Below are 15,514 nucleotides of genomic sequence, written 5' to 3'. Positions count from 1 at the left end.
TGAGACCAGGAATCATGTACTACGGCCTGCAGATGACATTTGCAGCTGAGGACGCAGATACGCGGCCAGTTTTTAACGCCGTGGCACTGGAGGAAACGTGTCACGGACGCTCTAGGCGCTGTTGCGCGGCCGTTGAATGTTTTTTTTTTTTTTTAATGTGAAGCACTTTTTAGCGAACTTCGGCGACTTTGAGCGTATCTATCTATATAGCCGCCTACGACTTTCAGCTCTCCTGGCCGTTTTAATAAAAGTATCAATAACAAAATTGGTATGGCATAACATGACTGTATTAAGAACACATTTGACTAGTCATAACATGTCATGAGTGTCATAATTTACATTTCATGGTCCTGCCACTCTTGCGGTGGTTTCGTTCACATGGCATGTTGCAAAACTGGTATGGTATGACATGATTGCATGGCGAACACAAGCGAAAGACTAACATGAAAATCATGAGATGTGTGTCATGTCACAACATGACTACATGTCACGTTCATGGTGCGCTCTAGGCCGTTTCGCTAGCGTCACATATACCAAATTTGGTATTACGGTACGTAAATGCATGACGAAGGTATGTGACTGGTGCAAACATGATCATCATGAGGTGCGTATCATGTAACAACATCACTACATGTCACGCTCATGATGCCCTGGCGGCCGCTTCGCTAGTTTCACATCTACCAAATTCGGCAGAACGGGACGTGAGTGGATGACGAATGTATGATACCGGTGCAAACATGATAAACATGAGATGCGTGTCATGTAACTTGACTACATGCTACGCTCATGATGCGCTCGCGGCCGTTTCTCTGGCTTCACATGTACAAACTCAGTATTACGTCACGCGAGTGGACGGCATAGGTGAATGACACATCCAAACATAATCACGACAAGCGTGTCATGTAGCAACCTGACCATATGCCACACTCACGATGCACTTACGGCCGTTTCGCTAGCTTCACATATGCCAAATTTGGTATCACATGACGTCAATGGATGACGAAGGTATGTGGCTGGTGCAAACACCATAATTATGAGATGCGTGTCATGTGAGAATAACCCCCGTACTCTAGAACGTCCCTTCACTCAATGCTTTACCTTCACTTGAGAAAGCCTATGGGAGCGCCGTCTCTAGGCACTGTAACTGACTGCGTATCAGCGATAATCTGCTGCGATTCTTGAGTAGCTCAGCGTCATTTTCAGCCGAGTGGTGGCGCAGTGCTCAACTCTGTCAAGTGAATGGTGGAAGTCGAGTCGAGGAGCGTTCGTGAATACGGGGGTATGACTACATGTTATGGTCAAGGCGCCAATACATTTCGACGTGACGCGTTGCGCGTGCTCACCGGCGTTCACTTCGTCGCGTCACGCCAACGTTGCGACGCCAGGCGCCGGTGGTGGTGGTGGTGAAAACATTTAATAACCAATAAATGGTTACAGAGAGGTGATTGGGTTGGGGCCTTATTGGCCTCCTACCCTCACAGCACTAGGTGGAACCCCTATTCCGGGGCTCCATTGGCAAGCAACGCCGCCCGCGCACGTTGAACCAGAGCCTCTTGGGCCTTCAGGTCTTGACAGCCGAGCAGGGCCGCCTCCCAGTCCTCTCTCGTGGGATTGGGGTTGGGGGGGATAGATGGATTAGACTGGCACGCCCAGACGATGTGAAAGGTGTCAGCCACCTCACCACAGAACTGGCACGTGCCATCAAAGGATGAATTGAAATGTTTTAGCACCGCCGGGCACAGTACAGTATTGGTAAACAGTTTTAAAAGGAGGCGCTCGTCAGCGCGATGCAGTCCCTTACAAGGGTCTGGATAGCGCCGGTGCTCCTCCTTGTAGTAATTGGTAATATCTTTGAATGAAAGGGCCGAATTGTCTGATTGCGAGTAGGCTTCCAAAGACAGGGAGATAGCCCGGGAAGAGAGTGCGCGGGCGGCCTGATCGGCCTGTTCGTTACCCCTGAGTCCTTGGTGACCGGGTGCCCAAACCAGATTTCGCGGAGTTGGATTAACGTATCGGCAGCTAGGTTCCAGTATGCGCTGAGCGAGCGGTGAAGCCCACCCTAGCTGATAGTTCCGACAGGCCCCTCGTGAGTCGGTGATGATATGTTTAGAAGAGGGATAGGTGAGAGCCAGAGCGATGGCAACCTCCTCCGCGTGTGTTGCGCTGTAGGCTTTGAAAGTGAGCCCGTTTACGGTGTTTGCGTTGTGTATGACTGCGGCAGTATACCACCCCCCATGGTGCGGGCTGGCAACGTCCACGTAGCACACGTGTTCCTCTTGACCAAAGTGTCGCTGCAACGCTTCCGCGCGCGCCTGGCGGCGACCACTGTGGTTTTCTTTGGACATGTTGCGGGGAAGGGGTCGGACCCGGAGGGCGCGTCTCCAAGGTTCTGGCACTCTCACCCTTTCCTCAATATAGTAATCGTGTTTGATGTGTATTCGGTCCAAGAGGCGGCGACCGGAATGGGTCTGTGCAAGGCGCGTGTATTGGTTAACGAGGTGGGCTTCTCGAAGTTCCCGGTAGGTATTCACCACGCCTAGGGCCAGAAGTCTCTGGTTGGACGTGGTGATAGGGAGGTCGAGAGCCCGCTTGATAACTTTACGGTGGATGACCTCGAGTTGATCATCCTCGTGTTTGCGTAGGTGCAAGTAGGGAGTCGAGTAGAGTATTCTACTCGTTACGAAAGCATGGGCAAGCCGCATTGCATCCCTGCTTCGTAATCCGCCCCGCTTGTTGGAGACCCGGCGGACCATACGGCCCACCTGGTCTCCCACCGTGCGAAGTTTGGCTATTGTGGTGTCGGCCTTGCGTTGGTGGTGTATGAAGAGGCCAAGGACGCGGATCTCCTTGGCCTCACGGATCGGTCCCGAGGGAAGACTGATATGGAGCTGAGTTGTGTCCTGAGGGGAGGGACGTACGTGCACAAATTCTGACTTAGCCGGGGCACACTGGAGTCCGCAGTAGGTTGCGTAGTCGTCGACTACAGTCGCTGCTGCTTGCAGGCATGACTCCATGTGACCCAGGTTACCTTGCGTGGCCCAGATCGTGATATCATCCGCGTAAAGAGCGTGATGTATCCCTGGTAAAGAAGCCAATTTGGGGGGAAGATGAAGCATGGCTATATTAAATAGGAGGGAAGAGAGGACCGCGCCTTGAGGAGTTCCCCTCGAGCCGATGACGTAAGGCCCATGTTCCTCATCTTGTATGCGTATGTAGGCTCGACGGTCTGTAAGAAACTGTCTAACATAATTGAATGTTTTATAACCACAGTTGGTCTGACTGAGGTGGTCAAGGATTACCTCATGCTTCACGTTGTCGAATGCTCCTTTAAGATCCAAGGCCAGGACTACCTTGTCATTGTGGGGGCATTCAACAGGATCTAATATGTCATGGTGGAGCTGTAGAAGTATATCCTGGGCTGACTTCTGAGGGCGGAATCCAAACATGGTGTCCGCAAAAGTGTGCTGTGTTTCTAGAAACTCGGAGAGTCTGTCGCGCACCATCGTTTCCATCAGCTTGCCGACACAAGACGTGAGGGAGATGGGGCGAAGGTTCTTTACGTCAATAGGTTTACCTGCCTTCGGGATGAAGGTCACGAGAGCTGATTTCCATTCAAGAGGGAGAGGAGTTTCTCCGTCCCAAATGCTATTGATGTATTTGAGGAGCGTGGCGTAGGCTGCGTCGGGAAGATTGGCCAACAGTTTGACCGTAACCTGGTCACGCCCTGGTGCAGTGCCACGCTTCATCTTGCGTAAGGCCGCCTGGAGGTCGTGGAGCTGGAACGGGGTGTCCAACTGCGTGTTTTTTTTGCCTGCGTAGGAGTATGCGGCCGTCCGGGGGTCCTTGGTGGTGCACAGGTATCGGTCCCTGAGCGTGTTTGCCAGCTGTGTTGTCGTTCCTGTAAAGTTGTGCATGGCCTTATGTAAGTGACGTTGAGTTTCCGTGCGTGTTTGTGTTGGATCGATGAGAGCGCGAAACAGGCGCCACGTGTTGCGACCAGACATCTGGCGTGCAGCCGTGTTGCACCTGTCCACCCAGTTAGTGTCGGCTAGCTGAGCAGCATATTCCGCAGCTTGCTCCGTGAGTTCTAGGATGCGTTTCTTGAGGCGTCTGTTATGTTTCTGTTTTTTCCATCGTTTGGTGAGGCTGCGGCGGGCCTGCCAAAGATGGAGGAGGTGGTTGTCCACGTCCGTTTGAGTTTCCGTGAGCTGTATCAGCTGTTCGTGTTGTTTCAGTGTAGACGTCAGTGATTTAGACCAGGTGTCGTATCCCGACTGGAGAGGGTCTACAATAGGTAGAGTGGTGCGGAAAGTTGTCCAGTCTGGGATACGAGCTTGTGTAAGTGGGCGTTTTAAGGGACGCATGTACACAGTTGTGTTTAATACACAATGATCACTACCGAGAGTGTCCTGTGTGTTCAGCCAGTCGGCATGGCGTATGTTGCGTGTAATTGTGAGGTCCGGGCAAGTATCTCGTTGAACAGAGTTGCCTACACGTGTTGGGCTAGCGGGATCAGTGTGGAGGGTGAGTCCAAGTGTAGAAAGAAGTTCCGCAAGCTTCCTTCCACGCGTGTCCTCTCGTGGGTAACCCCATAACCTGCTTGGGGCATTGAAGTCGCCGACGATCAGGAGGGGGTCCCGTCCTGCCACCTGCATAGCTTGTGTGAAAGTTTCGCTGAACGTGACGTTCTTAAGCTTTGGGGGACAGTAAATGTTTAAAATATGAACAGGTGGGTCAGATCGCCTTATAGGCAGCACCGACACCATTGTGTATGGGAAAGGCGGTGTTGTGGGGAGTGTGACTTCCTGGGCGGTATATTGCTTGTGAACAAGTATACATGTCTCCGGGTTGTGTTGAAATGTAGTGTAATTTGTGAGTTTGACGTCCGAGCCGGGTTCCTGAAGGGCAACCACGGCAACAAGGAACTCAAAGGTCTCAAGATAGAGGCGGAAATGAGCCCGCTTCTTGTGGTTCTTGAGACCTCTGCAGTTCCACTGTGTTAGTAACAACGGCTGAGTTGCTCTGGCTCGCGACCTAGGGTTGGAGGCCATGTTCGGAGATAGAGGGTGGGGTTGTGTTGTTAAGATTACTCAGTTCACCAGCGCCCTGTGCTGACGTACTGGAGTCTTCAGAAAAGTCCGACTCATCTGGAGTCACTCTGTTAAATTTTGAGGGGCGATTAACGTCCCTAATTGGCCCTACGCGCTTGAGGACGCGTGGATTGTCTTGTATCCACTTTTGGATAATGTGAGTTACTGTTTGTGTCACCTGTGCGATGACAGTCTCCATATGACGCGCGATGGTGTCGTGGATAATTTTGGGGAGGTCGGCCAATTGTGTTTCTATTGCATTCACCTGGGTCTCCAGGGCCGCGACGCGACTCTCTACAGTAGTAGGAATCTCCCTGTCTGTTATATTTTCCTCTTCGTCGCTCAACGAGGGCTTAGTAGTGAGATTGGTTTTGAGCGAGTCAAGTTCGCTGGCTAGTTTTTCATTCTGAGATCGCAAAAGGGCGAGCTCATGCCTGAGTTTTTGTGTTTCGGTAGTGCTTGTGGCAGAAGAAGGTGGAGAGGAAAGAGAGGAGGGAGAGGAGGCGACCTCCACCCAACTGCCCACCTTGGGTTGGTTCCGTGCAGCGTTGCCAGATGGAGCGCCGAGAGCTGGAGATTCCGCCGCGCCAGGTGGTAGCGTTGCCGTTGCTGCTTTGCCAGGAATTGGCACTTTGCCAGTTGACCGGTGCTTTGGTTTTGTTGGGGTCCCCGATGTCCTGGACCCTGGTTGCTGTAGCCTGATGAATTTTTCAGTGCATTCGCGGGAGCTGGTGAGGTGCGGACCCCCGCAAACTATGCACGTTGGGTTGCATTCGTGGGGGGCCATCCCCTCAGGACCAGCGCCCACGTTTTGGCCACAAAGGCTGCATCTTTCGGTGACCGGGTTGGGACAGATATCCGCCCGGTGCCCCAGTGCACCACAGCGGTAGCACGCTGGCACTGTCTTCTTGTACTCCCTGACGGGAGTCAGCTCTGCGTTATAGTGGACGAAACGCGGAACCTTCCTTCCCGCGAAAGTCAACACAGCTACGTTGGAGTTCCCCAGCTTGCGCGCATAGACTAGTTCACCGCCACGCCACTGCACACTATGTTTCAGAGACGCACTGGTTTCGAGGTTGTGCACAGAAATCACGCCGCGACACACATCACCGGTGAGCTTGAGGTGACCGCGAAGCGGCAGCGGTCCTTTGCTGGTGTTGATTTGAAAGTCCCACAGCAGTTTCTGAGCCACCTCGTTATTCTGCGTGCCACAGATGATGATGTTTTGCTCCCAATTGGGAGAAATGCTGATGTCATTCATGTGCTGCCTTCCGATGAGTTGGGAAATGGCAGCGCCGAGCTCACCTTGTTGAAACGCTGCCTTGAGGGCTACTGCGATGCGTGGCTTGAGCACGATCACGTAGTCGCCAGGATTCATCCTGACCGTTGGTTTCGGCGTCCACTTGGAGACTGGTGAAGTCTTTTGTGGAGCTTTAGGAGATGGAGCACGAGCGTCTCCAGTGGCTGAATTGTTGAGAGGAGTTTTCAGTGCAGACGCTCCTTCCGCGTTTCTTCGGCGGCGACGCCGACCCTCGACGAGTTGAAAAATGTCGGCTTGCTCCGCCGAAATGGTGGATGGGCCGTCGTCTGATGGATTTGTCGGGATATACGACCACGACAGAGTCGTAGGGTCGTAGCCACGTTGTTCAGGCAGCGCCATGTTGAGGAGTTGACCGAGCGGCGTCTCCGCATCCAGCAGCGGCGGAGCCGCCGCCGTGAGGCTTAGCTCGTTCGCTACGTTGTGATGCAAAGTTGCTCGAAGTGGCCGAAAATTGGGCGTACCTGGGTGAGATCGGTGTCCCCAGAATCTTGCTGACTTGGCAGATGCAGTCACACAAGTTTTAGAGCAGCCACATTGAAGAGAGCACGGTTCCAGCCGAAAATCGACGGAGCCGATGAGCGTCGCGTCCGATCACTTCGCGAAGCGCCCGCGTCTCCCCAGGCGCCGGTTTTGCCATATACTCGCAGGCGTGCGCTGCGCTGCGTTGCTTTGACGCATGCGCGTTAATCACGTCCGGCATCCCTCCGTCACGAAAAGAGAAAGACGCAGTGTTGTCTGGGTAACACATCAGCGTGAATTTCGCGCCGGTTGCCATCGGGCCGATCGCAACTAGAAAACTCACTACAGCAACACAACATTATATAACGGTGTTCGCGATTTGCCTCGTTTCGCCCATGCGGTTCAATCTTCAAACAGCCCATTGTTACTACCGCAACGACGTCATCTATACGTTGGCAATTACGGGAAATATGGCACACAAGCTTTCCAATTGTAGTAATTTTCAGTTCATTTATTTAGGGGTTCATTCAACGTCACAGGGCAACGAAAAACATTGTCAAGTGACCCCACTAGCGGACGGTATGCGTCCACTTTATTGCATTTTGAATTTTCTAGACATATTAATTTCGGGCTGCACGCCTGTATCGCAGCCGTTCTTGCGCCACTAATTTTCCCAGCCTCCCGTCTTCGCAGGCTGCAAGTAAAGATGTAAAACAATGGGGTTTTGAGAAGTGTGGGAGGGCCGCTTTAATACATAGCAATATGTTACGTTTGTAAACACGCGTCAAGGCAGGAGAAAATGCAGTAACGCTCAATCATGATTCTTTGTTGGTTCCTTACTGGTGCAATGGAAGTGAAATGGTGTGTTTCCGGGTTCGAGCACCAAGCGAGGTTATTGTCTGCACTGTAGCCGTACATGAAGAGATCCAGTGGGTTTCCCGCGGTGCAAGGATCAACCCAAGAAGCTCTCTCGTGCGTGGGTGGTGTAGGGCAGTTGTTGTTAATCCTGAAACTTACATAGCCATAACGAGTCAATCGGCACGTGTTGCTGTGAGCATGTTGCATGAAGTAAAGAAGGGGCTGTAGCGAAATTCTTCCTAAATATAAATCAGTCGCAGGAGCGTGGTAAGCTAAAACTGTTATAGATCGTGCATTGCAGAGCAGCGAGAAAAAAAGCAGGTCACCAGAGAAAGAATACGAAGAAGCACTGACCGACAACTGGCACTTCGTTTCATGTCGTTCTTAAGAGCGAGAAATATAGACAAAAAATAACACCGACTGTGTGAAGTCTGCACAGTAGAGGCAGTAAAAAAGGTGATGACGTGGAGGAGAAGAAGGTGGAAATTGAGGGAACATAAAACAATTTACGCATATCCCCGAAGTCAATGCTGATGATGTTAACAGTGCATCGATAGTGTTTTTTGTTCGACACAGATGTCTCAGTTTGTTTATAAGTTGTTGGTGTTGCCGCTTTTATGGTGTTGTTATCTCGTGCCAAGGGTCATGTGTTGGGGCATCACTCACTTCACTCACTCCACCCATTCGGCATTCCCCTGAAAAGCCTTGTTGGTTCATCTCACTTGTTTACATAAAAATCAACGCTGGGAGAACCCACAAAATTGAGGATGTTGATGTTACTCACTCTGATCGCATTCACCCACAAAAGGGGTATGCGCCAGGTAGCGGGTGGTGGGATATTTAAGATAAAAGGCTATCCGGTAACCTTAAGGTAGGCGGTGTTTTGGTCTTCTCTATTGTTTGACCTTTGTATTTTGTTCTTTTAAACTTCTGTTAACAATAGCATATGTTTTCACCGATGTTTCTGCAGTTCTTTTATGAGTGCGCACACTGTACGTCGCTGGAGAAAGCTAGATCCAAAAGAGCTTCCCTCTTAAAAAAATATCAAGCGAACGTGGTTGTGCCCTAACTCCAGCGCACCGCTGGTGTGAATGGTTAACTGGGCTTGAGCGAGGCAAGTTAATTGAACCTTCTTCCTTTCGTTTGCAAGTAATGTCTACTATTGTCTGTTTAGCATCAGCTATTGTGCCAATATAGGCCCATAGTATCTGGAGGCTTTTCCGGGCACTCCGACGTGAGATGCTGAAGCGTTGGCTGGTGTGGGTACCATGGACAGAAATCCACAAGGCTTATTATACATTTATGAAGGTAAACGAAGGGCAACAGACTGCGTTAAAATCTACGACACGCGACACATGAGACATCCTTACGCAAAAGCCCAGGATAATTTATCATTTTGTGATGCAGTGTCACAAAGGGTATACGCCAAAGTGAGCGCATTTTTCTGGCATATATTAGGAATAAATCTTTACTCGCTGGTCATGTGGCAGGGAAGAAGCGGGATAGAGACAGGTAGTAGAAGATTGTGCCATCGGTACTAGAAATTACAGAAGGGAGTTATTAGTAGAATTCGCAGAACGCAATAAATTACGGAGTTTGAATACCTTCTACCAAAAACGAGTGAACCATACGTGGACATGGAGGAGCCCTAATGGTGAAAGTAAGAACGAAATAGACCTCGTACTGAGCGCATGTCCAGGCAGCGTGCAGGCTGTGGAAGTGATTGGCAAGGTACGGTGCAGTGGCCATAGAATGGTAAGGTTGTGAATTCGCCTCGACTTAAAGAAAAAACGACAGACACTGATACGCAAGAAGCCAATATATGCGCTAGCGCTGAGAACCTTTTCAGCGTTAGCTCATTGATTCTGCTTAAGTACAGGAATTCAGAGCCTCACTTCAGAACAGATACTCGTCTCTTATCGAGGAAACCGACCTTAGTGTGGGCGCAATAAATGATAATCTGACGAGTATCATTACGGAGTGTGCAGTGAAAGTTGGATGCACGGTAGTTAGACAGGACGCTAGCAAGCTGTCCCAGAAGACAAATAACATAATTAACTAACGTCAAAGCACGAAAGCTCAAACAGAACGGACAGAATAGAACTGTGAGACCTTTAGAATTTCATTAATAAGTGTAACGTATACGATGTAAGAATGTATAACACAGAGAGAAGTGAACATGCTCTAAAGAACAGAAGAACCAGCGTCAGAGAGGTGAAAAGAAAACTTTTGATAAGCGAAAACCAGATGTATGCACTGTAAGGGACAAGCAAGGCAAAGCAACTACCAATATTGATAGGATAGTTAAAGTAGCGGAGGAGTTTTACAGAGATCTGTACAGTGGCCGGGACAACCTCGATCACAATGCAAGAACAAGCAACAATTGACCACATACGTAGTATCAATCAGGTCATCGAGAAATGCTCAGAATACACCCAACCACTATATATAGCCTTGAAGGAGTACGACACGACATTTGAGTCGGTGCAGATATCAGCACTCATGCAGACACTGCGGAATCGGGGTGTTGACGAAGCACATATAAAAATGAAGAAATACACTTAAGATCAACTGCCCCAACTGCTCCATGAAAAAAAAAAAAGGCGACAGAATACTAATAAACCAATTCGCAGATCCCGCATACAGTGGGGATCGATGATATGCGAAGCACGAATCAGAAAGGTTGATATATAACTTTAAAATCAGCCCAACGTTATGAGGTGGACGTAAAGGATTTATTGATACGTGAGGTTTAACGTCCCAAAACTACCATATGACTATGAGACATGCCGTAGGGGAGGGCTCCGGAAATGTCGACCACCTGGGGTCTTCAACGGGACCCGAATCTGAGCACACAGACCTTCAACATTTCCGCCTCCATCTGAAATGCAGCCGCCGCAGCCAGGATTTGATCCCGCGACCTGCGGGTCAGCAGCCGTGTACCTTAGCCGCTCGACATCCGCGGCGGGGTGGACCGACAACTGGCACTGGCGGGGTGGACGTAAAGGATGCTGTATATGACTTTCGTGCGATGATTATAATTTATGGATGTGTCGTTCACCTTTATTATTTATTCACGTCACGTGATACCAAATTTAGTATATGTGGAGCTAGCGAAATGACCACGAGCACGCTATGAGCGTGGTATGTTGTCATTTTCTTACATGACACGCGTGTCAGGATTATCATGTTTGCACTACTCTTATAGTTTCGTCATCCATTGACGTCACGTAAAACCAAATGAGGTATATTTGGAGCCAGCAAAACGGCCGTGAGCACATCATGAAAAGCGCAATATACTCCACTGTAGCGCTGACGCGCGCGCACGCTGGGCACAGCGACGCTACGTTAGCAAAACGCGAGCACTCTATAGTCTGCACGCCAGGCGCAACCAGCGTCCATCGGCGCGGCTCACGGCAACCGGCGCGAAATGAGGCATGCTCCATTTCGCGCCGATGCATTATATTGACAACATTCCGTCTCCCTCTTTTCGTGACAGAGGAACGCCGGACGCTCTGAAACGCGCATGCGTCAAAGCAACGCCGCGCGGCGCTTGCCTGCGAGTATACGGCAGGACCAGTGCCTGGCGGCGATCGCCGGCGTGACGCGACGAAATCAACGCCGGTGAGCACGCGCACCGCGTCACATTGAAATGTATTGGCGCCTTGACTGTGGCATCTAGTCATGTTCTCACATGACACGCATCTCATGATTATCATGTTTGCAACAGTCGCATACCTTCGTCATCCATTAGCGTCACGTAATACCAAATTTGGCAAATGTAGAGCTAGCGGAACGGCCGCGAGCGCATCATGCGTGTGGCATGTATTCATGTTGTTACATGACACGCATGCCGTGATTATCATATTTGTATGTGTAGTTTACCTATGTAGTCCGTTCGCGTCACGTAATACCGAGTTTAGTACATGTGAAGCTATCGAAGCGGACGCGAGCGCATCATGAGCGTAGCATGTAGTCATGTTGTTACATGACACGCATCTCATGTTTATCATGTTTGCACTGGTATCATACCTTCGTCATCCATTAAGGTCCCGTAATACCGGCAAACTTTGTGTAAGTGAAGCTAGCAAAACGGCCGCCAGCGCCTTATGAGCGCGGCATGTAGTCATGTTGTTACATGACATGAAACTCATGGTTATCATGTTTGAACCAGTCACATACCTTCGTCATCCACTCACGTACCGTAATACCAAATTTGGTATATGTGACGCTAGCGAAACGGCCGCCAGCACATCATGAGCGGGGCATGTAGTGATGCTGTTACATGACACGCATGTCATGATTTTCATGTCAGGGTCTGTCGCTTGTATTCGCCATGTACTCGTGTCATACCATACCAGTTTTGCAACATATTGACGCAAGAGAATCGCAGTATTCAAACTACGCGTGCTAGTTCGTGCGTCCCCAAGAGACCAGTGGCCCGATCATGAGACAAGAAAAGGCCGTGACGGCGCACGTCTCCTCAGCACGGTGTTTTGACGAAAAAGAAGGCTTCTCGATGGCTTCTCGCAGATTGATTCCTTTTTGCTCATTGCCTGTTGGAAACGCTGCTACATTTTCCTTTACTTTTCGGGCGCAAGTTAGCCCAAATAAACAGTTATTCTTACACCATTTGGATTGTGCATAATATCATGTGAATAAAACCACCACAAGTGCGGCAAAACCATGATATGTAAATCATGACATTTATGACATACATATCACGATTTTCATCGCAGGACTAGTCAAATATGTTCTTCATACAGACATGTTATGCCATACCAAGTTTGGTATCGATACCATTATTGAAACGGCCAGGAGAGCTAAAAGTCATAGGCGGCTTGATAGATAGATAGATCTGCAGGACCAGAACTGCAGGACCATGAAATGTAAATCATGACATTCATCACACACATGTCATGATTTTCATGTTATGACTAGTCAAACGTGTTCTTCATACAGATTGATTGATTGATATGGGGGGGTTTAACGTCCCAAAACCACCATATGATTATGAGAGACGCCGTAGTGGAGGACTCCGGTAATTTCGGCCACCTGGGGTTCTTTAACGTGCACCCAAATCTGAGCACACGGGCCTACAACATTTCCGCCTCCATCGGAAATGCAGCCGCCGCAGCCGGGATTCGTTCCCGCGACCTGCGGGTCAGCAGCCAAGTACCTTAGCCACTAGACCACTGCGGCGGGGCTTCTTCATACAGTCATGTTATGTCATACCAAATTCGGTATTGATACCATTATCAAGGCGGCCTGCAAAGCTAAAAGTCGTAGATAGATAGATAGATAGATAGATAGATAGATAGATAGATAGATAGATAGATAGATAGATAGATAGATAGATAGATAGATAGATAGATAGATAGACAGATAGATAGACAGATAGATAGATAGATAGATAGATAGATAGATAGATAGATAGATAGATAGATAGATAGATAGATAGATAGATAGATAGATAGATAGATAGATAGATAGATAGATAGATAGATAGATAGATAGATAGATAGATAGATAGATAGATAGATAGATAGATAGATAGATAGATAGATAGATACGCGCAAAGTCGCCAAAGTTCGCTAAAAAATGCTTGGCATTAAAAAAAAATTGGCCCGGTATCTACATGTTACACTGCAAATGTCGTCGAAAGACGATAGTCTTGCATCTGGAGAGTGAACAGAACGTTTATTTGATGCTCTGCGCAAGAAAATCGGTAAAAGGTATTCTATAGGTGCTGCGTCAGAGTGCCTCAATAATGCAACGAAGCCGAACGAGCGCGTCGAGTCACATCACACATGAGACATGAGCACTATGTGGCAGTTATCTCGTAAAAAGAAGCGCGTGGCGTGCGCGCCCGTCTTGGAGGCGGTAAGGTGTAGAACGCAAGGCGACGGGTAGGTGCCGCCACCGTGTCGTCTTAGCAAGGCGTTGGAAAAACTTGCCTTTTCGTACAAGCTTTGCATTATCAGCAAAGCGTGATAAACGCTGCGGCCATTAGAATTATTTATGTATGCATTGATTTGTGGGGTTTAACGTCCCAAAACCACCATATGATTATGACAGACGCCGCAGTGGAGGGCTCCGGAAATTTTGACCACCTGGGGTTCTTTAACGTGCACCCATATCTGAGCACACGGGCCTACGACATTTCCGCCTCCATCGGAAATGCTTCCGCCGCAGACGGGATTTGAACCCGCGACCTGCGGGTCAGCAGCCGAGTACCTTAGCCACTAGATCACCGCGGCGAGGCGCATTTATGTACGCATTTTTCCAGTATAAAGGTACACATAAAGAATATTGACGTGTTGTTATGGTGCCTCAGATATGCGCAATAATAGCTTTTTAATTAACAATCGCACAAGTATGAACGCTAAAACTTGTGCAATATTGGTTGGCGCTGCGGATGGGGTCCACCGTTTAGAGTATCGTTTGGTGTCGTTTGGAGTACCGTTAAGGGCGGACAAACCGACAAATGTAAAGAGAGAGAGACAGACGGACAGAGACGCGAAACTTTTAGCGCCAGAGGTCCCCGTGAAAGATTATCGTATTTATTATCATCTTTAAAAAGGTGGGAAACGAGGGGATACCATCTCCCCAATGCTATTTACCACGTGCTTACAGGAGGTATTGAGAGACCGAGAATTGGAAGAGTTAAAATACGAGTTAATAGAGAGTACCTTGGTAACATGCGCTTCGCCGATGATATAGAATTGCTGAGTAACTCAGGTGATCATTAGCGATTCACGATTACTGAACTACATAAGGAGAGCAAAAGGGTTGCTCTAAAAATTAATCTGCATTAAACGAAAGTAACGTACAACCACATAGGAAGACAACAGCGTCTCGAGATCCGTAACAGTGCACTTGATGCTGTAAAGAAGTACGTCTACGACGAGGTACAAGGTAGTAACCTCGGAGCCGAACCACAAGATTCAAGTAATACGAAGAATAAGAATGGGGGAGGTTGGCACTTTCGGCAAGCATTCTCAAATCATGAGCTGCACCTTCCCGGTACTTACATACGGAGCCGAAACTTTGAGGATTACCGCTTAATTTGAAGACGACGCAGTGAGCAATGTAAAGGAAAGTGACAGGCGCCTTCGCTGGATCAAAATACAGTTTTAATCATCATCATCATCATCATCATCATAGGTTTGGCATTAAGGAACAAGAAGAGAGATGAGTGTATCAGGGAATAAACGGGTGATAAGGACAGTCGAGATTAAGAAGAAGAAATGGTCATGGGCAGGGCCCGTAGCATGTAAGCAATATGACCGCTGATCATTTAGGGCAACGATGGACTCCCAGAGAAGGCAAACGCACGAAGTAGAGACAGAGATTTAGGTTGGTAGAGGAGATTTGGAAGTTTGCGGCTATGAAGTAGCGGCTGCAAACACAGGACTCGGTGTACTGGCAGAAGATGGGAAAGACCTTTGTTCCGTAGTGAGCGTAATCAGGCTGATGATGATGATGTTGGTCATCACTTGTTTTGACATTTCTTACCCTGTTTTCTAATGACAAATTATTTAATGTTCCCTCGTCAATCTCGCCCTCATGGGCGTATATGCAGATGCAGATGTTAATTCTAAAAATTTGGGCTCACACTCACAATCAGAGACTGAGTGACGGTTTTAACCTGGCGCAACCCACCATGGGGGATCGGCCATGAAATGAGCACCGCATTGCTATATCGAAAAATTTGTTAATTGTGTGAGAATCTTTATTGATGGATAGTTTTGAAATACCTCAATTATGCACGATGTCTTTGAAA

Source organism: Rhipicephalus microplus, chromosome 2 (genome assembly GCF_043290135.1).
Source record: "Rhipicephalus microplus isolate Deutch F79 chromosome 2, USDA_Rmic, whole genome shotgun sequence".
Lineage (NCBI taxonomy): Eukaryota > Metazoa > Arthropoda > Arachnida > Ixodida > Ixodidae > Rhipicephalus > Rhipicephalus microplus.
This window is presented reverse-complemented; position numbering follows the sequence as displayed.